Source organism: Vidua chalybeata, chromosome 3 (assembly GCF_026979565.1).
Source record: "Vidua chalybeata isolate OUT-0048 chromosome 3, bVidCha1 merged haplotype, whole genome shotgun sequence".
Taxonomy (NCBI): Eukaryota; Metazoa; Chordata; class Aves; order Passeriformes; family Viduidae; genus Vidua; species Vidua chalybeata.
This window is the reverse complement of record NC_071532.1, coordinates 45,828,199-45,853,924: the sequence shown is the minus strand read 5'-3', so window position 1 is coordinate 45,853,924 and position 25,726 is coordinate 45,828,199. Positions and strand designations below refer to the sequence as shown.

The following is a 25,726-nucleotide window of genomic DNA, read 5'->3' as shown; positions in this document are numbered from 1 at the left end:
CAAGCCGTGCTGCCTGCAGCTCTGTCACCCAGAGATTGCAAAGGGAATGGTCCACAATTACATACAAGACTTTGAGACCCTGGACAGAAGAAGAATGATGTAGAAGTCACAGAGCAGTGGACAAATCACAGAACCACAGAAGTGTTAGGGTTGGAAGGCATCTCTGGAGATCATCTAGTTCCATGCCACTACCATGGCAGGGTCATCTAGAGGAGGTTACATAGGAATGCATCCAGGCTGGTTTTGAATGTCTCCAGAGGGGACACTCCACAACTTCCCTGGGAAGTTCTGTGCTCTGCCACCCTCAGTGTAAAGGAGCTCGAACTATGAGGCAAATACTAAAAAATGAGCACAGAGAAAAACTGAAACAAATCTTGAAAATGCTTTGGCAGGCTGCCATTTACAAATAGAAGCAGAGGGTATTTGGATTACCAAGTCTGAGTTCTTGCCACCTTGCCGCAGAATGCCCTGCTCTCCATTGAACAAATTCCTACTGATCTTTTCCAAGTGCTGCAAAATCTTGTCTTGGGCATATTCTGGGCCACTGTGTGACAACACAAATTTGTTGTGTTCTTGAAAATACTTTTCACTTCACTTTAGATAAATCAAATAAGATAAGCATCAAAGTAACAACAACAATTCTTTTAATTAATTAAATTAATCATTTGAATAATTTTGAGAAATGTTTCAAATTCACGAATCATCACACATCAACTATTTTAAACCTAGAACATAATCATTCCTAAGTTCTGCTCCTTAGTGCCAGTCTGTCAACACAGGCAACATGTTAATATAAATTACTACAAGGTATGGAATATCCACAACTGAAAAAAAAATGTAGAGGCATGCTATTAATTTCTTTTTTTGTATCAATCACTATGCTAAGTCTTGCAAAGCTCTCCAATGAAGTAGTTACAGTGAATGTGAGTCTAAATCTTCACTCATGCACAGTATACCAGAGCATGTCTAAGTGTACCTGCCTAATTTGTTCTCAAACAATGAGCTTCAGTCACAGTCACCTATTCAAAATCCTCACTAAAAAGATATAACATTTTGAGCATGTAGAAACCTTTTTGGTTTGTTTGGTTTTTTTCCCTATGAAAGCAATTGTATTCAGTTAGCTTTAAATCAGTATAGGGACAGATGTTGAGAGTGACTATACCTTAGGGTATGATCATTTCTGCAAGAGGGTCCCAATGACATTCAGGTGTTTTTTCAGGAGATGCGCACTGGTATGAAAGCATAAGCTTTGTTATTCCCCCAGCGCCAGGCAAATCACCAATGACCATCTTGCTAGAGTCAACTGTGAACCTCGCTAGCTTTCATGCAGAAATGATGTACTGTGCCCAAGAATGGAGTACAGATCTCAGTTTTTAAATGGTGTCTACAATGGAAAAAAGCTTGAAAAATCCCAGAGAAACAGTACAAATGCAGCCTCTGTCTGGACCATTTCCTTCAAAGCAACATTGATTATTGACTGCAGCTGGACTGACACCTCCAATGTGATATCTGCTAATATTTATATTTTGATAGTAGCCACTAACACATCACACACAATCTATTCCCCACAAGACTCATGGGATAAAAAAGAAAACAACAGAGAGATGGCTAGTGTCTATATAAATGTAGTATGTTTTACATTGCATCTTTGCACACCCTGAACTATTTCTGACTTTAATGCTGCAGTATTTCATCTTCAATTAGTCACCATATGGTTCAAAATGATAAGAAAAGGAGTATGATTTGAGGGGATATTTCAAGACAGTGCTATAAAATCATGAAAGGCAATATGAAAAGCACCAATATGAGATGAGAGCAGTCATTCAGAAAAATATAACTAGAAAAACAGACTGGCAAGGTGTTGTCATACATACAGAAGATTGAAAATATTTTGTTATGAAACTTTTGAACATTTTGGAATTAAAATATTTTCTTTCCACATTAATTGTCCATTTGAAAGATGACTTTAAATTACAGTGAAACAACAGATTTAGTGTACTTACAACTTTGTTTGCCAATGACTTGTATTCTGAATAAATTTTGTAACAGTCCATCTACTGCCTTGCTATCATTCAGAGCATGGATTGGTGGTTGGGTGGCAGTGCATATGACGCAGAGTGCATGATTAAGTGCACAACTAGTCAAGTGAACAAATTGCAAACTTCAAAGTTCCTCATTTGAGGAATTCCACAGCTCCTTACTGTTTTGGCTATGCACCTCTATAACAACAATATAAATATTTCAGTGAAATCCTAAGGTTATATCACTATGATAACAACTGTAAATTCCTCCCTAAGTCCTTGCACATGAAAGTTTACAAGGAGAACTTGACTGTCACCTTGTGCACCATGGGTCTGGAGAGGGGCAGGCAATGCAAGGTGAACACAGCTGAAATGAGAGCTGGGAAAAGGGACAAAGGGACTGCTGCCCTCCCACACCATGTCTCCAGTGTTTGCTATCAACCTGAATTTCTCCAAAGACTTTTGCTTCTTTGTTATAATCAAGCAATCAGCCCTTAGAGTAGGACCTGAACCATCTTAGTCTGCTGAGTTAATTGGAGATTCAAACATACCTATACCTATAGAAATATGGAACCCATTGCAAAAAAGTTTCCAATTTTTAATGAAGAACTACCTTTTTAGTCAGCCTACCACAAACCATCCCAACCAGAGAGCTAAACTAAATATGTGGCGATATGTGCATCTTAAATTTAATAAAATAATAAAAATATACATTTGTTAAAAAATAAAATTATTATCTATTTACTGTAAAATTGGTCAAAAAGGATAGGAGACAAGAAAAGGAAAAAAAATATGATGAGGTTTAATTGCCTAATGAAAATTATTTTTTGATCTCTTTCATAGAATCATAGAATAATGTGTTGGAAGGGACCTCTGAAAGTCATCTAATCCAACAGCCTCTGAAATCAGCATAGACATCTTTGAGTTGATCAGGCTGCTGAGAGTCTCATCCTGTCTGGTCTTGATGACTGACTTCTAGGGATGTGCCATGCACAGCTTCTCAGGGCAATGTGTTCTAGTGCTTCACTACCCTCATTGTAAAAAAAAACATTCTTTCTTATATCTAGTCTGAATCTACCCACTTTCCGTTTAAAACAATTTACCCTTGTCCTGTCTCAAAGCCCTGAAAAAAAGTCTATCCCCATCTTTCTTGTAGGTCCCTTATAAGTAATGAAAGGCTGCAATAAAGTCTCCCTGGAGTTTTCTCCAGGCTGAGCAAAACCAACTCTCTCAGCTTTTCCACAGGGAAAAGAAACTCCAGCCCTGATTATTTTCAGTTTCTGTCTTCCCTATATGAGGTCTGCACAGCTGGACATAACACTCCAGGAGGGGTTTCACCAGAGTGGAGGAGAACAGCAAAATCCCCTCCACTGCCCTGCTGGCCACGCTGCTTTGAATGACCCCCAGGATATGGTTGGCTCCCTGGGATGCAAGAGCACATTGCTGGGCCATATCCAGCTTTTCATCCACCAATATGCCCAATTTTGGAGAAAGTTAAAAAATAATACAGAAAAACTCCTATTTGCCCTAGTACAGTAACTTTGGTATTTCATTTGACTTCATTACCTGTATTGTTTAACTACCTGGCAATCATTTACAGGAGGAAGAAAACCTAGTTTTGAATTGCAAACAAATAGCATTGGAGGGAAAAAAATCCTATAAAGCAGAAAGGAAAAAGAAATATTTCTTTAGAATATTCAACAAAACTATAACCTCATTTAAATGTTAATGAAAAACCTTCGAAATTTTACTGAAGAATTTTTTTGTTTAGATTTTTGTGACTAAGTCTCTTTACTTTTTTTCATAAAACTTTTAAATTCTGCATCAACAGAAAACATGTCTAAGTTTTGATATTTTGTACTACCTTTTTCCCTTGAGGTTTAGCTAGTCTACTTGAAACTCTCAGGTCAACAAAGTTTTTAGTCAATTCAGCATTAGTTTCAATTAATATTGCTTCTTGAAAGCACTTAAAAAAAAATATATAATTTAGGGAAAAATATGTGCCTAGCATCTTTTTATAGATTTCAATAGTGTTATTATGTAGCTGCAAAAATTTATTTTCTTGTGTAAAAATGTTCATATCACTTGAAATTAAGTGATATGAAACGAAAAACACATTTTAGACTTAAATATGGATTAATTTGAAATTAATGGCTTTTTTAAAGTTGACTCTAAAGTGGAAATAAGTGTTGTATATGGGATTGGCCTGCTTTTATTATACAACCTGTTTCAGCATCTGTAAGCTTATATGTGCTTAGACTATCTCTACAGAAACCCATACTGCAAAGCTGTCAATATTAGAGGAGCTTGGCAGTACAGATTTACTGCCCTCCTTGCTCTTAGGAATGACAGCCTGATTTGGTTCTGCCTGTAAAGTCTTCACAAAGGATGGAAAAGGAAGGCAGAATAAATCACTCTTACAATTAGATAGTTCATTAAGGTTTTCCAATAGTTTCCTCTCCTAGAAGACATATTATCTTCATATACTATCAGGACCCCTTGCCTCAAAATTGTCTTTATGGAGTAGGGAGACTAATGGATTCTGTTGCTTGTGTTGCAGTCCCTGCTCAACAGTTACCCCCGTAAGCACCCTGGAAAGAGCAAGCAGCATAGTTTGGATGAGCAGACTCTAAAATATTCCTACAGAAGAAAGCTTCACCCCCTCCTTTGTTTTGATACAAAACTCCAGGCTGAGCTGAGAGACTCAGTTCCAGTAGGAGTTTGATAAAGCTGAACATGCGTGACAAAGTAACGGTAATCTTCTATCACAGCCTGATGCTCAGAGCGTTAGTCACCCGTAATAAAGCACTGAGAAATGAAGGAAGGCAAGCAAAAAGCTATAGTGATCTACTGAACGCAAGGGCTTGGAACAGAAGATGGGAAAGAATTGCTCCTGTTGCAATGACAATACTTTTAATTATATATAGTCAATGAAAAATAAACTATTAGGGAGAGAATAAAATACTTCCAATTAATGGAAGTAATGTAATGTTCAAACTTAAATGAAGTATTTTTCTCTTGGGGGTTTTGCTGTAGTATTTTATTTAGCTTAATGTAATTTAAATTATAAACAGAATGGTTTTGTAAGGCCCCAGAGAAATGTACTTTATTTATAATGTATTTCCTTTGAAGTGGTTATGGAAATCATGCTCTTCCTGAAGTCTGTATTACACATACCACCTACAGCTGCAAGCTAGTCAGTCCTCACAAGTTAAATATGATCTGTCTAGTGAAGTGCATTACAAGAAAACCTGAGATTTTTCTTAAATGCCAGCGGAAATAAAAATTTGTAATTCTGCCAACTAATGGTCTTCCTTTCAAAAAAAGTTATTGAAGGATCTTTGTTGATAAAAGTTATGTTTTTTTCAGAGGGAATGGAACTCAGCCATAGTCACTTCACTTGAGTTTTTAATGCACGTAATGGAAGAATAATTGTTTATACCATACCCTAGAGAGAGATTCAGCTGGGAAAAAATATATTCTGTATACTTAAGTTTAAACACATAAATATTTCCATCTTTCATTTAAATAAAAAATCCTTATAAATTTAATTCTAGTACAAAGAGTAGACTTTCTTTCAGGAGGAAAATTACAAATGCCTAGTTTGTGTCACCTTTTATCCTCCAAGAAATTAAAGTTATCTATTTACACATAAATAAGCAGCTATGAGTGAATAAATGGAACCCAGTCTATGTGCTCTCCTCACCATCAATAGCTACTGCATTGAGTTGGTGAAATAGCTAGACGCAAAGAGGAAATTGTTTCTAGAAAATTAATTTTGGCCATTATTCATCTTTATAAAGCACAATAGTACCTTACCCTCATGGATGAACTGCTAGCTTAACACACCAGCACAGACATACAACAGTCTAAGCTGTGATGCTTCTCCTGAAATAACATCACTCCAAGTCACTTCAAAGGGAATAGACAATTAAACACTGCAACTGCTTACATCATGATCGCAAGACAGCCACAGTCACAGATTGCATGTGCTTTGAAATGACCCTTCCTTTTGTCAAACCTACTCTTCTGCTCTAACTTACTACCAAAGTGGATAAATAAATAGAGAAATAAATTAAAACACAAGTTTTCATTAATCTTGGATTAAGAGCTTGAATAATTTTTCAAGGGGCAACATATGGGAGCAAATGTTTCTTTGTAACTACTCTATAAAACAGACATCAGTGCTCTGGTGTTAATTTTTGATTGAGTTGGTAGATTTTATCAATATCACAAAGTTTCAGGCAGATATTTAAAACCATTAAAATATTTAAGATCACATTTATGAACAAATATGAATTAATTTTTGCTGTTGTAATGAGTGACTCAGAGACCCCAGGCAGGTGCAAAGGAGTGCTTTTTATTGCCAAAAATCCAGCCTTTTGAAGCAGTTAGCAGGTTATCAATTTACATAATTTGAAGGCACAACAAGCCCAAGTGAGCCAGCCACCATACAGCACGATGTGGACATGCAGCAGTCACACAGCACATCTCTCACTCCTCCTATTCCAGCTGAGTCTCTCCTCCTACTCCAGCTGAGACACTCTCTCATAGCTCCCCTCTACTTAGCTTAAGTAACAGCTTAGAGCCATGGTTCAAGGCCTTCCCTTTATAAAGCCTTACCTATTGGTAACATTTTACAAATTAGGTTTTTCAAAACAATCTTTCTTCATATACTACTGTACAAACCTTTTAAGAAAAACATAAAGACGAGAGCAACCAGTCCGTGGCTCAGGTCAGGATGGTTTGTTGTATTAGGAGGGTAACACTCTCTTTCCCTTCTCTCATGGAAATATATATTTGTTCTCTCTTTGTGTAGCTTCTCAATCTAAAATAAAAACCACACCAAACAGAATTAATATTTCCATCTTTGTCTGAAGAAGACCTGGCCTTTTAGTTGGATCAGCCTTGCGCAGGCAGTGGGACATCCTGCTGGATCAGGCTGCATCACCTGAGGAAAGACGCCTTTGGAAATGCCCCTGGATGAGAATTGTGCAGTTTGGTGGTTGGTCCCACTTTCCCAGACCCTGCTTTTCTTAGATCAGACATAATCCAGTTCAATCTTGAAAACTGCACCAATTGTGTTAGAAATTCCACTTGGTTTTAGAGATCCAAGATGTACCACAACCTTTGCAAACATCTGTGCTCTGCTAAAAACTACTCAAGCACAAGTACTACTTGCATTACATGACAAATGCACATCATAGTGACCATTATCCTCACATTTGAGGCGAGATTTTAAGATTCTGGCAGCCCAGTCCAGCTAATGTATCTGTGCTAAGCAAGATAATGTTGCTCCTCTTGAATGTAACATGTTCAGCACAACTGCCAAATTCTGTTTACTGCTCTGCACACTTGTGGGTAATAAAGACCATTATTTTATTATTTCTTTCTAGATATGATCCCTTAAGAGGTAGCATGACAGCACAGTGTAAATCTAAAGCAAGCCATTAGATTTATTTGCATTAATGGCTTTGTTGCCGTTAATTTATTATCAAGGAAAAACCCAAACAACAGATATCAATCCCTGGCTTTTCTGAAAATGGATTATATGGCTTGGTGCTTTAACCCTTCTTTTTTGGCTCACTGTTTCCACACGGTCACATCAGAGTCTAAGTGACAAATAATTCATGTCTATATAGGAAGAGAGATGTGGACAGTAACAAAATGTACAGAAGTTCACTATATGAATTTAGATACTTTGTTTATTACTTTCAGACTAAAACCGAGCACAGTTCCAGTTTATTTCAGGTATCCTGAAATTTTGCATCAATTATCAAATTTTCTGCAACAGAACAGTTGTGCCACTGACACCTACAAAAAAGACATTCTCCCATTCTCCTCATACTCGATATCCTCTCCAACATAATATAGGTCTTTTGAGATTGCTCTCTACCCATCAGTTACAAGTGGGAAAGACTTTGGATATTCAAAAATTTGAATCTCTTTTCCATTCTGGAGACAGAAAGCCATTTAGGAATGATGATAAATTTAATTTTAACCACCAAACCAGCAAAAATATGTTTTCAGTATTTATTAATAGAAATACTGCCATCCTAGGAAAATAAAAGGAAATAAAGTAAGAATCCCAAACCACAACCTTTCACTTTTTGTAAAATACCTGAAAAACATCTAATTAAATCTGGAATGTGCTCAACACAACATGAAAGGCAGCTGTGTATGTAACAGCATATGATATACCTTGTCATAATTTCAGGAGAAAAAATCAGGTATAAACATTGTTACAGGATTCATCTGAGGCACCTGTTGTTAAAACTGAAGTCATAAAAAATTCAGCCAGTGAAGATGCTTTACTGAAGATGCTTTACTGACATGACTTACTTAGAAACCTTTTCCAGACAGAACTGTGTGACTGAAATCTCAAGATGCTCCAGAAACAATCACAATAAACTTTTAGTGTCACAGCTCCTAAAGAGAATGTGAGGAGAGCTGTTTGTTATGTGCAGAGACTGTGCCACCATGTGTACATACAGGCTATCTAAATCACTGCTGCACACCCAGGTTTACAGCTAATTTCCATAAAATTAGAAATGCAAACCAAGCTAGAGCTGCTCCAGAACTGATTCAATTTCTGCGCTGGGTTTTGTGCCTAAGCTGAAATTTTCACCACTGCAGCTGCTACTAAAGTTAGCCTACAGGAATGATGGGCATCACCTGTTGCCAGCACCTGCAAGTACTTAAAACAGATGTAGCAAGAAGACCAAGCACATTATAACATATGACAGTCTACTTTTGTGCTTCAGTTGACAATAAAACTCTTTAACATTAAGCAGGGTCTTAATGATATTGTAGTCCATAAATTCCAAAAGATTTTGACTCCACAAAATGAGCACTGTTGCCAAAACCCAGATGTTTTCCAATAGGTTTCAAATACTTTTACAGATATAGTGTGGATATAAATAAGGTTTATTGAATTTTACCTACATGGTCCAGTGAGGATCATCAGAGCAGCTAGTTGGATCAGACACTGTAATTCTGTAAACTCTTTTGGAAACAAAACTGATACTGTGTCAGCATGTAGGCTGTGAACAAAGCAAAAGATAGAACAATTATTAAAATAGATTATAGAAACATGGGGAAAACACAAACATATAAGCCAAAAGGCCTAATTTGGGGCAAGACAAGACAAAAGCTTTTAATACTTTTTATTGCCAAATAATACTGGGTTTTCTTTTTCAATCTGAGAGACCTAGCTGGACACAGAACAAATCAAGCATGCATTTATCACACAGAGATCTGGAGCAGTGGTAATAACATGGTACTGACAAGCCTTTGGGCTCCTCACACCTACCTCCAAAGGGTTATGTATGATCACAGTACTTTCAGATTTTTTTTTCAAACCTGGTGACTAAACTGGAGTGAAGATAAGAGTTTCTCCAATACAGTACAAACAGTCATAGAATCATAGAATACAAAGTTGGACCTTTCCTGGCAAAAGCACAATCGTGACAAGATAACGCAGCAAACTGTCCACCTGAATCTTAAAAGTGGTCAGTGCTGGGGGATCCACCACTTTCCTGGGGAGCTTATTATTTTAAGGTTGCAGCTGTGTCAGCAAGCAAACTTGTGTTGCTTGTGTCTGAAAATGGGCATCTCCAGCACAGAGAAATGATGAGCCGATTCAGACCAAGGAGCAGGTTGCCCCAAAGGTAGAATTAAGAACTGGGGTCTCCTTCCCCAAATGATCCAGTCTTTCAAGCTAATCACTTTAGAGAGTTGGTCTGAAATATCATTTTTCATGTAAAAAATATGACAGAGGAAGCAAAAATATTAATAATTAAAACCTAAACAAAACACTTTCCTCTGCAGAGGTTGTAAATATCTGAATTCAGAAGCATAGGGGAAAGATTAATGACCGACCACCATGTTCCATTTCATTACGTACAATTAGGGCCAAGTAGAACTATGTGCCATTATTATCCCATTTATTGCATGCCATTGCAGCCTAAGGCTTCCCTTCTGTGGGAATTTGAATAACTTAAAACACCTTTGAATAACTTGAACACAAAAGAGTGAATCTAATCAAGATGTTTCACAGTTTTTCTTAGTGTCTCAGCCTTTACCAGAACGCCAAGGAATTTTTACTCCCAGGTGTTATAAAAAGGAGGCAAAGACCAGAGAGGGAATATGCTATGCTATGCTGCATGTTCAGTTTCTCAGGAAAAGAACCAAAAACACCACCAAAATTCAACAGCAACAACAAGGATGAGGTTGCTAACAAAGTCGAGACTATATTCCAGTTAATTTTCTGCAGGGAAGACAATACACCATTTACTACCCATGTACATTGCTGCATGCCAACCCAGCACTTGTAACACAGCTCTGATATGCCTTTAACCATGAAGGTCTCCCCCTCCTCTGGAAAAACACTCTCCTGAAAGAGAGCTGTTCCCTCCACTGACCCTGTACTGTCAAGAAGTACAATGAGTTGAAGTAGAAGCCAATCTGAACACCCCCTTAAACCAAATGAGCACAAGAGGGGCTGTATTTGAATGAATGAACAGAAAGGAAACAAATCAGATTAAATATGGCCAGAATTTGCATAATTTGTCTTACAAGGACTGCAAAGCAGTTCTTAGCTGGACATGTCATTGTGGTGACCCTTTCATAAGAGCAGGCTTTGAGAAGGACCCTCTCAGCTCGGGATCTGTGTTTAGATGAGACTATCACTCCAAACTCACTTCCTGAAACTTTTCTTTTCCTAAGCATTTCTTGGCCTAGCCATTACACCACTATAATGCTCTGTTCCCACCACTGCTCCCAGGCTGACCATCCACAGGGAGCACAGCATAAGGAAGCCTGTCTGCACTGAGGGTCACGTGGCAAAGAAGGCAAAATTCTCAGACAGAGGCAAAGAACAGCCAGGGAGATCATGTGCATCATCAACCCCCTCCCATCTGAAATGGGTTTTCACTCTGTAAAGCTCTGAAAGAATCTCATGGAGTCTTTGGTGCTAGAGCTCAATCTTTTGGCTCAGGAAGGATGGTTCCAGATTTCTCAAGACAGCAGTTCTGATTTTAGTACTTCATTCCAGCAATGCAGAAGTAATAATTCTCTCACATAGTAAAACTACAATTTGCACAGCATGTACCAAATTTTGTTTAATTGAGGTCCCTAGAGGTCCTTAGTGGAGTGTTTACAGTGTTGACAATGTGAAAGAACAATGCGAATTGCTCTTAAAAAACTTTAATGTTTAAAAACTAATTGATCCATTTTTTTATTCTGAAAGTATAAAGGTTGAAAAAGACTTCTAATTTACACTATCAATGCAGAAAAATAATTTTAAAAACTGTTATGTGATGAAAGTCAGTTTTAAATAACTTGCAAACTTTTAAGACTGCAAAACAATTGAAAAGAGAAGCCTATTTTTAGTTAGCTGAGCATCCTTTTAAGTTGAGTAAATGAAGTTTCTGGCAATTAAAATTTGAATTTTGATAACTTCCCTCTTATCAAGTTATTATGCTTTTAGTTAGCAGAAACCAAATTTATTATTAAATTAGCTTTTCAATCTATTTTTAATGAAAAAAAAAATCTTCCCAATAATTTTCTACAATATTTTAGTTTTATGCCATTACTACCAAGATTCCATTTTTACCCTCCTAGCAGGTTGTGACTCAGAGCTTTGGAATTCATTGCCTTAACTTACAATAAACTAAGTCTCCTCAAATAAGCTTGTGTTGTTTTTATGTTCAGCTACAAAGCTAATACGCTCTACTGTTTATGAACAGTGACCAAGGCCCGTTGACAATCCAGCTTGTGCAGAACATCAAGCTCCAGTTAAACAATCCTGTCAACAAACCCCCAAAGCCCCATGCCAGCTATCAGCATGAACCCCGGATTTATTTAAGCCATCATCAGCCACCTCTCACCTCATTTACTATGTCTGTGTTAGAAAATTTAATTTGAGGGGTGCTTCTAGGTATTGGCACCCAAACTCTGCCATAAAACTGTGAGACTGGTCCTAGCAGTATTTTAGCTTGACTGTGGTCTGGGAGGCAGCACAGCCAAGGAATTTGAGTTATTCTCTACACACATGGGCACACTGTGAAGAGGAGAGGACTGAAATTTGTGGCACCACAAATACAGCTGTGATTTCAATACCAAAAAAAAACCCCAAACTGCAGTCAGGACAGGCAGACACCTGGTGTTCCAGGTACAGAACTGAAAATCACATATTATGACTTGTAAAATCCCTTTCCTATATTCATGAGTATCCCTCCTTAAAACAAGAAGAGACTCTGTGTGCTGCCTTTACCTTTTAATTTATTTTTCATAAAATCGCACTTGAGACTAGAATGTCAGAAAGGCCTCTAAATAAGATAAGTAGTTTTGTTGAAAGCAAAACCATGGACACAGTAATTTCTACCCTGTTTACTTGAGAAGACAAATTTGCATGCATTGACTCTTCAGTGAGAAAATTAGTTCCCATGTTTCACCAAGTAGGTTCCTCTCTATGAAAAACAAAATTCACAGACAAGTAAAACTTTATACATAATACGGTAAGTATTTCATATGAGTGTGTATCAAGAGAGATAAAGGTGATCTCATGAATTATGTTCAATTTTTGCCTTGTTGTGAGGACAAGGTCTCAAAAACTTGATCTAGTTACATATTTTTATTTTCTTTCTGAAATAACCTATTAAAAATCAACACTTTTACACATCACATTTTTTTCAACCTCAAAAATGCCTACAGAGGTACCCAAACTATTCATATGGATATGAATAATAATGAATATGATCCTGATGTCAAAAAAAGAAGTCAGAAAAAAGACAGTTTCTATTTCCAATAGACTATAAAGAGCAGAAAATATTTTGGTTCTTAATCTTCAAACATAAAAAAGTCTGCAAGATGGAAGAAGCATCTCTGCCTTGTGCTTCTTTCAGTGGATCTCATTAGACAGAGGTTAGGATCTTTCTGGACCAAGACAATATCAAAGACGGATGGTAAAAGATGGCAACAGAATCATAGAATCACAAGGTTGGAAGAGACTTTCAAGATCATTGAGTCCAACCTGTTCCCTGACACCTCAACTAAACCATGGCACCGAGTGCCACATCCAGTCTTTTTTTAAACACATCCAGGGATGGTGAATCCACCACCTCCCCGGGCAGACAATTCCAGTACTTTACCACCCTTTGCGTGAAAAACCTTTTCCTAATATCCAACCTATATTTCCCTTGACTCAGCTTGAGATTGTGACCTCTTGTTCTGTCAGTTGCTGCCTGGTGAAAGAGACCAAACCCCACCTGACTACAACCACCCTTCAGGAAGTTGTAGAGAGCAGTAAGGTCACCTCTGAGTCTCCTTTTCTCCAGGCTAAACAACCCCAGCTCCCTCAGCCGTTCCTCATAGGGCTTGTGTTCCAAGACCCTCACCAACCTTGTCCAGCCCTTCTCTGGACACACTAAAGCGTCTCAACATCCTTGCAATACTTGTACACTTGAAAAGTGCCTCCCCAGTGATAAGACAGAAAAACATGCAACATGTAGGTCAAAACAGAATTTCTTCGCAGGGACAAATTCAATATCACAAATTCATCCAACTTGTTATATTTTTATTTATTCAGGATGGCTAAAACCAATCATTTTATCGTCCTTTCATTCAGTTTAACAGAGGAAAAAACTAATGATTAACATCATGATTTAGGACAATGTTCTTGATTAAGACATGTCAATTCACAGTACTGTCTTAGCCAACTCTTTCAGTTGCTGAAGGACTAGAAGCCTTTATTTTCGTTTGAAGTTCTGAGGAGCACGGTAAAACAAAATCCAAACATTTCAGATATGATTCTAGTTCGATAGTCTCATAGCTCAAAAATTGTTCAATCTAGACATATCACATTTGTTTCACTCTAGAATAGTGACTTCACTGTTTTATTGATAAAGCTGAGTGCCTATTATGGAAATACTCAGTTAGGACTGCTCATCATAAAGATGCTCAACTCAGTTCAGTTCACATACAAAACATCTCAGAAGTGCACTACAGTGTCTGAATAGTCAGTAGAGGAAGCAGCTAGGAAAAAGAACAACATCAGGAAAAAGCCACTAGAAGAATACTTTAATCTAATTGCTCTATTACTTATCTTTTCTACAAAGCTGGCATATAACCCCAAAAGCTTTTTAAAATTTGCAGAGTGATTTTCTAATCTTTCTTTCTTTGATTGTTGTTCCTTCAGGTGCTTAGTGATACCTGACTACTAGTGTCTCTGACAAAGATTATTATTTTACACTGAAATATTTTAAATGTCATGTACTATTTTATATGACACTAAGAGATGGTAAAGGTTAAACAGACCAAAACAGGAAGCTTACTGTTTAGTATACCATTATCAGCATTAATAATTTAGTAAGTGGTTCCACTTAACTTTAGATATCTTTGCAGTTACAGGCATCTACCCCTGAGCTGTACAGGCTGTACAGTCAACACAAGAAAAGCTACCACACCAAAGAACCATTCAACAGAGCTGACTGTTTTAGCTGTTGCCCCTAGGATGAGATGAAGTAAGCTTTAGGAGGATCTCATGTTCATCATCCGTTATGTAGCACATCTAAATTTGTTTTGATTAATCCCATCCTGAGTGTTCATTTCTCATGATCACATATTGGTATCCTATCCTTAATTGTTTTTACCAATCCCTTCCACCCACTGTTTAGTCTATAAATATTCTGATCCATCCAGCTACTTAGAGTGAGATTAGACTACACTATATGAGTGGAAAAAAAACCATACCCCTTCTTGAGGAAGACAGCCTTATCTGAAAAAGATATCCCAAGCAAACATATGGCTCCATTTCTTTCACACAGTGTTACTTTAACAATTACTTAAAAGTTTCAAGATATTCCTGACTCCTGTATTGATAGCCTTTTCTCCACCTCCAGCCTTTTCTCTGCAATAACCCCCCAATGTGGTTTTTACTGTAACTGATTACTCTAAACACAGAAAAAAGAAGTCTCATGAAACAGTAGACTTTTCAACATTTGAGGAAATATTTGGGTGTGACTTATGTACACAAGATATGTCTGATGTGTTAAATCTGAGAAAGTGGGAAAGCATAAGTAAAATTTTGAATTATCATGAGGCAGCTGAATGTGCAGTGAGTAATATGCTGCTTTATCAGTTGGAAGCAGATGGACTTTCCTGAAAAGGGATTGTAAGTCTGTTAATGGAAATGTGCAGCTTGTTCACTGGAATACCCAGGTAGGAAATGTCCCATAATTTGGCCTTTCCTAACTACACCTTCCAGGCAGTACAGGAAAATCCAAGAAATCATTAATTTCTTTTAAAAACTATATTTTATATCAAGGATACACAAAACTACCCAAAAATCCCTCAATGAAACATCTGATGAGAAATTATGGGATTAATGATGTTTATAAGCAAAAGGAAAAGACAGACTGTTGGCAAGAGGTGCAATAATCTTGGCTACTTACCTACCAAAATCCCCTCTTTTACATCCATATCCTGGCATGGGGTCACCTGCCTTCCTACAGCCTCAGTTAGAGCTCTTGTGGAGCAGGTGCCTTCCCCTACCTGGGGGTGAGACCCTGGGACACTGTGATGGAGATGCCCACACCATCTCCTGGGGCTATTCCCAAGCATCCACAGGATCCCTGGGAAGGTAAAGAAGACAGCCCTGCATGCCCCAGGGACATGGCAGCACTGACACAACCTCCAGGGGGAATGTCATTTGAAACAATAAAATAAAATCAGCTAAGAAGCCTTGGATTCAACTCTGCTCTGGGCATCCTTGTCCATGCTGCAGGGCCCTCTGCCAAGAGAGGCAGGGGATGCCTCATGCCAGGCACAACCTGTTCCAGCTGACTCCAAGGTAACCACCGCAGGGTATGGATGAGCCCTGCAGCTGCACTGGCAGTGCCCTGTGGGATGTATGGCCCATGGAGAGCCCAGGCTGGAGCAGGCTCATCCTGAAGGACAGCAGCCTGTGGATGCCTCAGGCTGGAACACGAAGCACCATGAGAAAGGAGTGGCAGAGAGGAGCCTCCATCAACTGACCACAACCCCTGTCCCCCTGTGTCACCTGAAGGATCAAAAACCAAGAGAAAGCTTCACCATGGGAAAACAGTCCTGACTCCCTATGAGAGAATATTGTAAGCATGGTTTGGGACTGTAACATGCTTTTGCTCATGTCTGAAAACCTGTTAACCTCTTAAGATCACTTGCAGAATGGTCCTCTGTGCAGCTGAAGCTAAAGATCTGTTATTAATTTTTTATTGAATTATTATACAGAACTTCAATATTGGAAAAAGCAGCTCAATCATTTCTTTCCCTATCAATATCTTGATTTTTTTTGGGTTTTTTTTTTTTTTTTTTTGTTTATACAAAATAAAAAGCTAAACATTTTTTGCTGATGAGATGAAGGGATGAGAAAGGAAAACAAAAAGAAAGGAATTATATGTGGAAAGATAAATTCCCTGACACGAGGCTTTTGTGTAATGCCACATTCTGTCATTAAATTCACAACTTAAACAACAAATCAGATCCCCAAAATTACAAAATATACTGTATCATCCCAATGCTTTACTAAAACTAGACAGCCCAGGGATGCTGGGCTCTTCTGCTCAGACAATACAGGTTTGGCTTTGCTCAGGATTTATTTAATTCTGAGTATTAGGAAAAGCTTGGAACCGATTACTACCAAGGGCAGTAGTAAACAATATCTGTTGTTGATATACATTTATTCAGATGAGTTAATATGAGTAAAACAGTGTAAACAACTCCATAGTATATGAACTCAGTGATACAGGAGGTGAGGCTCTAATGGGATGTATCTATGAAAGCAGGGGAATGACCTATACCCTAACCAGGACTGAGGATCAGGGCAGACCATGTGCTCTGTGTGCTGTATGCAGGCTTTGACTTCCACGAGCAGTGTCATAAGAGCAGGCACTTCTGACTGATTCACTGTAATCACTCCTGCCATGCAGCACTGCTTTGCTATCCTGTGATTTCACATCTCATTATAGTAATGGAAGTGCTGTCACCTAGACAAAATGAGAAAGTACACATTTCTCTTGAGAACTGATGGCAACCCCAGCCATATTTTCTAGCTGGAATTAACATGGGTCTTGCCTATACATGTTTCCTTCTATATTTTAATTAATTAATCAAAGAGAAAGTGTTGTTTCTATACATTCACAGTAGAAGTGATGTTCCCTAAAGCATAATTATTCTGTTTTCACAGAGTTGCTTTGGAAAGCAAATGATGGCCTTTTTCTGATAGATTATATGACTGGAGGTGACTTAAGTCTTTTAAATACTTCAGAAAAATTAGATGCCTTAAAAACTGGGGAGAGGACTCATATCTGTTTTCTTTCTGTTGCAGGCTGAAGTATGGAAGTGGAAAACCATTTTCATCTTCAAGGAAAACTTAACCATACCTAACTAATTTCAAAGTGATATGAACCAATGCTACCTACCAGCAATCCTAAAATTTTCAGGTACCTAGCTAGATTCTGTAAAAAACTAAACTAAACTACCGTTAAGCCAATAGCCAAATCTGAAAGCAAGATGAAAAATAGTCTGGTTAGATTGGCAGAGACTGCTGTGTTTGGTTTTATTATTGCCTTTCCCTGGACTATGAAAAGCAGTGCTTTTCCCACAAATAATATTTTATGTAACTTCTTTTCCATTTCTACAGGTACGTAAGCTATTGGCAATGGCCCTCATTTCTTACACTCTCTTTCTGAAGTATCCTGTAATTGTGGCTTTTGACCTTTTATGTTACATATTCAGCAGCCACCAGGAACATACGAGTAAAATGTTTTATGAACCTTCTGATCTAGAAATTTACTGAATAATTGCAATGTTGGGGAACAATCCTTAAAACCACAGGTACTTCCATTCCTATGGTACACAATCGCATTAGCTTTATGTTTCTGCTGAAGTAATGCAATTCAAGACTTAATAACAATATTAAATTGCATAATTAATTTAGAGGCATTAAAGAACACCAGGATGTATTGAGACAATTAAGATCTTTAGCAGCATTATATTATGATATTTTCTGCCTCTGGAAGGCAACGTAATACTAGTACACCATCAGCCCAAACAAAGGCTCTCACTGGGATAAGATTTTAAATTACTTAATAAAGACTTTAACAGACAAAACTTCTGTGATCATCTTCATGAAGTTCATAAGTCAAGTAAGGTCTTGATTTATTGCAAGCTAACAATGTAATTACAGAAATTAGGCATCCTGCTGACATTACAGAAAATGAGACAGAAAGCTCAGCTATAAAGAGAGAGTGAAAACTCTCAAGGCTGAGCTCAGTCTTACATTAGTATAAGAAAATACCAATGCAGAATAACCAACAGAACTCATTGTGCCTTGTGTTTTCCTTGCCAAAAATGTGTCAGCATGGGTAACTTTTGAATTAACTGCATTCAGGAGGAATAATACTACTCCAATGATACAAAAAGGATAACTGCATCAATTCTAAAAAACACTTATTTTTTTTTCCATTAGAAATATCCCTATGGCTTAACTTCCCAGAGATGTAAGTAATGCTCTGAAGAGGGCTGTTGATAACTTAACTATTTATTTTATTCTGATGTGAATCATTCTTTGCAGGTGTTTCTCTCCAGGATCATAGGAAAAAGACCACTGATTAATTTAGATTAAACATCCAATACCTAGACAGGTAACTTCAGGCAAGTTGGATTCTACCCAAAACTAAGCCAAGAGTCTGAATAAAAATCTACCCCTTTCTTTCTTAAAAAGCAGTGACACACTCAGGGTCTGAAGATATTTCAAGCCAGAAAGTATCACCTTCTTCCTCACCATCTGAAAATGGTCTGAAATCCACTGATTGCTAAACTAAATTTCTAAGTCACCAAAGTAAGCAAACTCACTCATTAATTCCTGTATTTCTACCTGATTTGTTTTGCTGTTGTTTACTTAGCAGCATTCATGAACAGAAATCTAAGCATTTAGAATGTGTAATGAGGAATGAGTCAGAGGTATATAACTATGTAGCAGGTAATGTTAGATAGAGAGAAAATCATGCCATCAGTCTTTGTAAACATATGTCAATGGAGAAATCTGATGGCTTCAGGATGCATAGCTAAACTTTGGTTTTTGTTAAGAACTCTGCCAAAGATGGCATGTTGTTGGACTGAGCCCTGAAGCAGGGAGGAGAGCCAGGTATTACTCTGTACATCTGTTCCAAATATAATATATGCCTTAACCACCCTTAACCACAGGAAAGAGACTGTCCTTGTATTGACTGGATTATTCTGAGAACTCGAGGCTACAATATCACCCTTTAGGCACCACTCATGCCACCTTTCTTTCAGCACAGGTTTTCTGACCGGCAGATATCTTCATCTGTAAACCCTGGTAAATGTAGGTAGCTTCAACCAGCTTTAAGGCAGTACTTCATGCCCTCCTATTTTTTAATTTTAAACAGTGCTGCCAGCCAAGCAAATATATTTGTTACAGACAAGAACAGCAGCTCAGCAGCTGCTTTTTCTCTGAATGTTATTATATTCTTTCTTTTTTTTTAAGAAAATAAATTTTCTGTATACCCTTTTTTACAGTCCAGGAATAAGGTCATAATCTTCTTCGACATTAAGTCAATGAAAGAAATCCAGTGTCAACACCCATGAAGAAAAAACAATGTAAAAAGAGAAGCAAGCATTCCTAATTGCTCAATATCGGTATTATTATGGAAGACTGTTTGGCAAAGCACTGCTGCAAACTGTTTCTGGTGTCATCTACTCCTTTAAATAGCACAGTTTTCTTATGGGGAGCTAATATAATAGGAATATCAGTTAAAACCATAGGGTGGTTCTTTAATAGCTAGTAATTTTCAAGGACAACCTTTAGACCTTGCAGCAAATAAACAAATTCCATCTACAAAACTTTCTTTCCCTACCATATAACTTCAAGCTAATCAACTTTTCAAGGTTCTGCTATTTGTAAGAAAATAGCTCTTTCTCAGCCCAGCAAATGAAAGGAACAACTGGCAAATTTTTAGTAAGACTGTAAATCCAAAATGCAGTATGAAATCATAAAAGGTCATATATGCATTAGATGTTAAAATGACATTTATTTAAAAGCTTACCACTTTGAAAGAAAAGAAAGAAGTGTAAGGAAACAGGTGAGGGATAATAGTAAGGGTCTAGTAGTCCAGGTTCCCAGGTGGGGCTTATAAACTTTCAACCAGGTGGAATAATCTTACTTCAGGAAGAGAGAGAGTAGCTGTTGGTTGTTTAGTTGCAAATATAGCTGAGGTGAATTTCAAAACAAAGTTAGTTGAGACAGAGATTTTCACTTATGCAGAGAACAGAATTTTATAGTGGACTTGACTTTGACAATTACTTTTTGTTAAAAGAAGCTTTTTTTACAGCAGCCTAGCATTCAAATGACTTGGTAAACTCACGATATTCTCTCCAGAATATTGATGTGCAACCAATCTGTACCTATTTACTTTAGACATGACCTATTCCCTAGTATTTTATACGTCAGTGAAGAAGCATGCACCTTGTTTGGGGGAAGGCGGAAAACTCCACTCAGCACATATCTTCCACAGCTTGTTTCTGGTTGTTTTAACAGTGCAACAGTACTTAACAAATGATGGAGCAAACTTGCTGGGCTTTACTGTAGTTTTCTTCTCATAAGTCTGAAATTATTAAAAATCTCATAACCCACATTAGTTCACAGGAAAAAAGCTCACCATCCACATAGTCTGCTGCTCTGAAGTGGTTGGTTTTTGTCCAAAATCCCAGTTACTACACTGCTGCAGCCTAAATATTCTACCCAAGACAAAGCTCACCTCAAACGGAAGAGGCACAGTGAAAGGAGTCTCTCTTTTCCACTTCTAAATGCACTGTGCTCAAGATGAAGGTCACTATTTCTTAAAAGATTATTTTGATGAAATTTATGCTTATTCACTCCTAGACAAAAGCTTTTTGTGAAAGAAAAAAAAAATCCAAACAATTCACCCGAACCCCAACCAAATACTGCAGAAGCAGAAAGCTTAGGTGATTTGTATTGTAATGTTGAAAGGAATTTTTAGGTTTTGCTACAATATTTCTGCTGCACTGCACACCCTGCAAGCCTTAATGCCAACCTGTTTGTACATCACAGCAGTTCCAGTGGGCTCTTCACAGACAATCGAGTCTCAAGCCAGGATTAGCTCCAGAGTTAACAGAGTAAAGAGTAAACACACACATGTGCTCCAAAACAAAGCCTCACAGAGAAATGTCCAGCTACACTTTTCTTTATTTTTGTTTCTTTGCCTTTCTTCAACACAGAACCGTTTCCCCTTAGCTTACAGTGGATGATCTACACACTCTTCAATTCACCTCTATCTCTTGGTTAAAGAAAGCATTTTGCTGAGTTCTCCTAAAAGAATTGGGAAGATGGCAAGATTGCTACATGTTTTGCAGTGGCATATTCCAGAACATTGCCCTGCAAGTCATATCTGAGAATATGTTGAACTGTAACTCATTCATTACAAGGAAATTAATTGTTCTTGTATTTTTTTTCTTCTGTCAAGGAACCACTAAAGTTTCTTATGTCCAGATTAATTGTATCTACTAACTTGAATTTTCCAGACATGGGATGAGAAGATCAGCTACTTGGGAATTCTGTATCTGTAAAGATACAAGTCAAAAGCCAAAAAAATGCCTTTAAGCACATATATAACATATAGATACAAATAAAGTAATAAATCAAAACAAAGAAGGGAAGAAATTTAATCTCTACATAATATCTCAGCTGATTCTGAGGAGTGTTTTGTCTATTTGACTAGAGAAATATCCAACTGAAATCTTTCAAGGGTTTTAATGATGAAAAGCCTTTTTCGTTATTAAACAGAAGTCCTTCTACTTGTTCAGAAGTGACAAAAAAAGCAAATTACTACCTCAGGTTTACATATCTTTAAATGCTAACATTATAGCAAGAAAAGGAAAAAGGACAATTAGAAAATTGTCTCATTCCTCCTAATGCATTATGGGATTTCATTTTTTTCACTTGCATCAATAAAAAACAAGTTCCTCTTTACAAGAAAACATTCTAACATCATTGTACTGTTACTGTTTGGAAGATTAAAGTTCTTTTTATTGCTAAAGGAATTCAACGAATCCAGCCATATGCAGTCTTTTCAATTAAGGTTATTTCTTCAAATAGAGGTCAAGCAGATATAAAAATATTCCAATTTTATATGGTTATTGAAAGTGATTTTTTTTGAGCTTTACAGTTTTTAGCTGTAATCAGGTTTGATTTACACACAAAAATGTTTCATTTTGAAAAAAAATGAAAATAATCTTAGAAAATAGTTGTTCAGCTGAGATGTGGTTTGGGGTTTATCCCTATATTTTTTCAATGTTTTGCTTTAAATGTGGTTGCTAAACTTCTTCAAGTCTTATATTTATTTTTTCTTTTCTTTTTTTTGTCAAATACTTATCAAGACAACAATCTTGATTATCTAATACAATGATCAGTGACAAAAAACAGAAAGCAATTATTTACAAGTAACTGTCAAGTCCACTCATGGGTAGGCAATAACAATTTAATTTTATTGACAAAAAGAGATGCTTTCTATGTTTATGTTTCCTGTTACCCAAGTTAACACAACAGCCCCTGAGACTGGCTCACTTGGTTAGAGTCCAATGCTAATAACAAAAAGGTTGTGGGTTCAATTCTCATTTGGACCATTCACTTCAAAATTGGACTCAATGATTCTTGTGGGTCTCTTTGAACACAAAATATTCTGTGACCTGTGATTTAATACTAGGCTGGCACATGTTTTGCAGCCCTGAATAGTAAGCATGACATTTACTTGAAGCTGAATCTGCATGCCAAGAAAAAAAAAAGTAGTTGAGTTGTACTTACAGATTAACATTCCCATTCAGCCTGCCTGAAATCCTACTAGGCTATAAAGCACCCCTAGTCATGTACTTGTAATACAGAACTACAGACCAAGAATGCACAGCAAAAAAAGAAAAATTAACATACAGACAAAACTCACATAAAAAGCAAATATTCATATCCAACTTAAAATAAATATGTCTAAGCCTTCTCTTCCTTTGCTTCTACTTTGAGCCATGTTATTCCAATAATTTGTGAAATTATTTGCTACACTCTCTGTAGCTACACTCTCAGATACAACTCACGTATCTGAGGTTTTCACATGCTGATGTGAAACACAGCAGCCATCACAACAGTGACCCAGCTGTCCACATGCCTTGTGGATGTGCAGCATATTCAAATTACACCAAACATTTCCAGCTCCCAGCTGTATAACAATCTGCATCTTTGGGCTCTCTGGCAATATATACAGCATGCAGATAATTTCACTTCCAAAAGGCACTTGGAGAGAACACATTTAAAAGGCCAGGAAGTCACTTTGTTATGAGAATAGCTCAGAAGTTCTTCCAGCATGACAAGCCCAGCTGCCCAAGGAGCCCATCAAGAGCCAGATGTTAGAAAACATCTTTCAAGAACTTGCCATTTGCATGCTGTGATTGCCATCCACGAAGGAAAAAAAGGTGGACAAAGTATCTGATGGGACCGGATGGCAGGCAATCCCTGCAGAGTAGTATCCTGATCAGAAGATTTACAAGACTGAAATAAGAGATTAAAATTAATGAATAACTGATGATGGACCTATTTAGGTGCATATTTGCACATAAACCTAAACATTTATTAGCAAGAAAAATATGTTTGTTTTGTTTTATTATTTTTTTTAATCTTGACAATTAGTTACATATTTTAACAATAACGTAAACCTAACTTATTGACACAGCTAAATTCTGGGGCATTATGAATACCTGGAATGGTAAATATGATGGGAGTGCTTTATTTATTCTTTGCATTAGTTTGATGTTTGAATGTACAAAATTAACGAGGTTTTTTTTTCCTTTCACTTGAGCCTGGGAACCTATACTGTGAACCAGATCAGTATTGGGTTTAGAAGCGGGTAATAAACAAACAGTGAAATGGACAGATTAACAACATATTTTGAAAGTTCTAGATAAATGTTTGTTCAACTATCAGAAATAGCACCTATAAATGTGTAGATATATTTAAAAAGAGACTTCTTAAACTATACTGTCTTTAGCTTTTGCATACTTCATAAGATTTGTTGAAACCTAATTAAAGTATGTATTCTTTCTAGGGAACTGCAACTGAATTCTACCGTTCACAGATCCAAAAAATGCAGTTTGTGTAACCTTACTTTAAATTCACTAACAGAGTAAGAATGTTGTCTTGGGGAATTTAGCTTGTTACAAGTTCCTAGAGATATACATAGAGCTCAGATGAAGACAGTCCATAACCCATGCTTTGTCCTTGAACCAGCATTTCCATCAATATTTTACTAGTCATTTCTAAAACAAGCAGATAACTTTCCCTTTGAATTGTGACTTCAAAGCACTCACAGTTTTGGATCTGAAAAAGTTTTCTGATTACATACTTAATCTAATAAAAAGTACTGTACAGGATTATTTATAAAGTATTTTCCTACAAAGGATGACAATTTCTTTGGAATCTTTCTTGTTCCAAGCGCCCCTGGGATCATCGTTAAACACTGGCAGTTTAAAGATTACCTCAATGGATTTAACAAATCTTACTCCAGCTCTATCAAGATAAGATGAAAGAATAGTTGTACTAGCCAGGGTCAAGAGTTAAGGCAGTATAAAATGCAGAGCACTTTGCACGATGATAGGATTTTTCTGAAATAGAATTTTGAGTGGGTTTTTTTGGTCAGTTGTTTGGGTTTTTGTTTTGGTTTTTTTTCCCTGAAGTAGGATAAGAAGTTAAAAAAACAACATAAGTAAATGGAAAAGAACAGAATTTTCTAAAGAGATAGCTGAAGTAGTCCAGTAGCCATATAAAGGAGTATTATAAAATGCATGGGAGGAGGAAAAAGAAAAAAAAGCTCTCTAATTTTTGTACAAGAGTCAATGCAAAACATAGGTATTTCTACATACATTGTAAATGATGTAACTTAATTTCAGAATCAACATTTTCTTTGTTCAAGTCTCAGTTTTTTCTCCCCTCTGGTTATGTTTCTTAGCACACTTGATCAACTGTGTTTCTCCCATGAGGATGCTCAAAGTAAACCCATGACCAACCTGGTTGCTGCCTAGGCCACCATTGTAAGGCAAGGTAGCAACAACACTCCTTTTTCCCTCACAAAATTAAGTAGGATATATTTTCAAAGAACACTTTAAAGAGAAAAGCCAGCAGCTTTTGGTCTGAACCTGACTACATAAATTTCATGCCACATTTGAAAAGGACAAACTAGATTATCATTTATAAAAATACTCGCAATAATGAAGTCTGCGTGTTCTTTCATCCTTCTTTCAGTCTTTGACTTACTTTCCCTTCCACCTCTGTAAACAAAATTTCACTCTCTTAACTTACTTCTTCTTGATCTGCAGCATTATTTTTTTTCTGGATGTTTCCCCTTAAGCCTCTAAATAATTTTTGTTTATTTCATGTCCTTCCCCTCTGTCTTTCCCTGTTACTGTTTCCTCTGTTCCTCCTCCTTCCTTTCACTAGATCTCAGTTCTCTGAGCCATTTCTCTCCTTTAGCAATTTCTTGATAGCCCTTTCAATGATCTTTTTTTCAGCAACAAGGAGCACCTGAACTACTGCATCAGTGCCACAGCAGTTTTGAAACTAAACATGTTTAAAAGAGATGTTAGAA

General features: G+C 37.0%; 1 protein-coding gene across 2 annotated transcripts in view; it reads right to left on the bottom strand.

Annotated features, from left to right (window-relative positions):
• CHRM3 (cholinergic receptor muscarinic 3) overlaps positions 1-25,726 on the bottom strand; it is a 177,220-nt gene that overhangs the window by 109,885 nt on the left and 41,609 nt on the right. Inside the window, exons 2-3 of one of the 2 annotated variants that reach the window (XR_008430296.1) lie at positions 8,967-9,064; positions 6,694-6,849 (exon numbers count right to left, since the gene is read on the bottom strand). The gene's annotated coding sequence lies outside the window, so the exon portion shown is untranslated. Of the gene's footprint in view, positions 1-6,693; positions 6,850-8,966; positions 9,065-25,726 lie in introns of those variants that run through there. The other variant, XM_053939699.1, reaches the window with a different exon arrangement.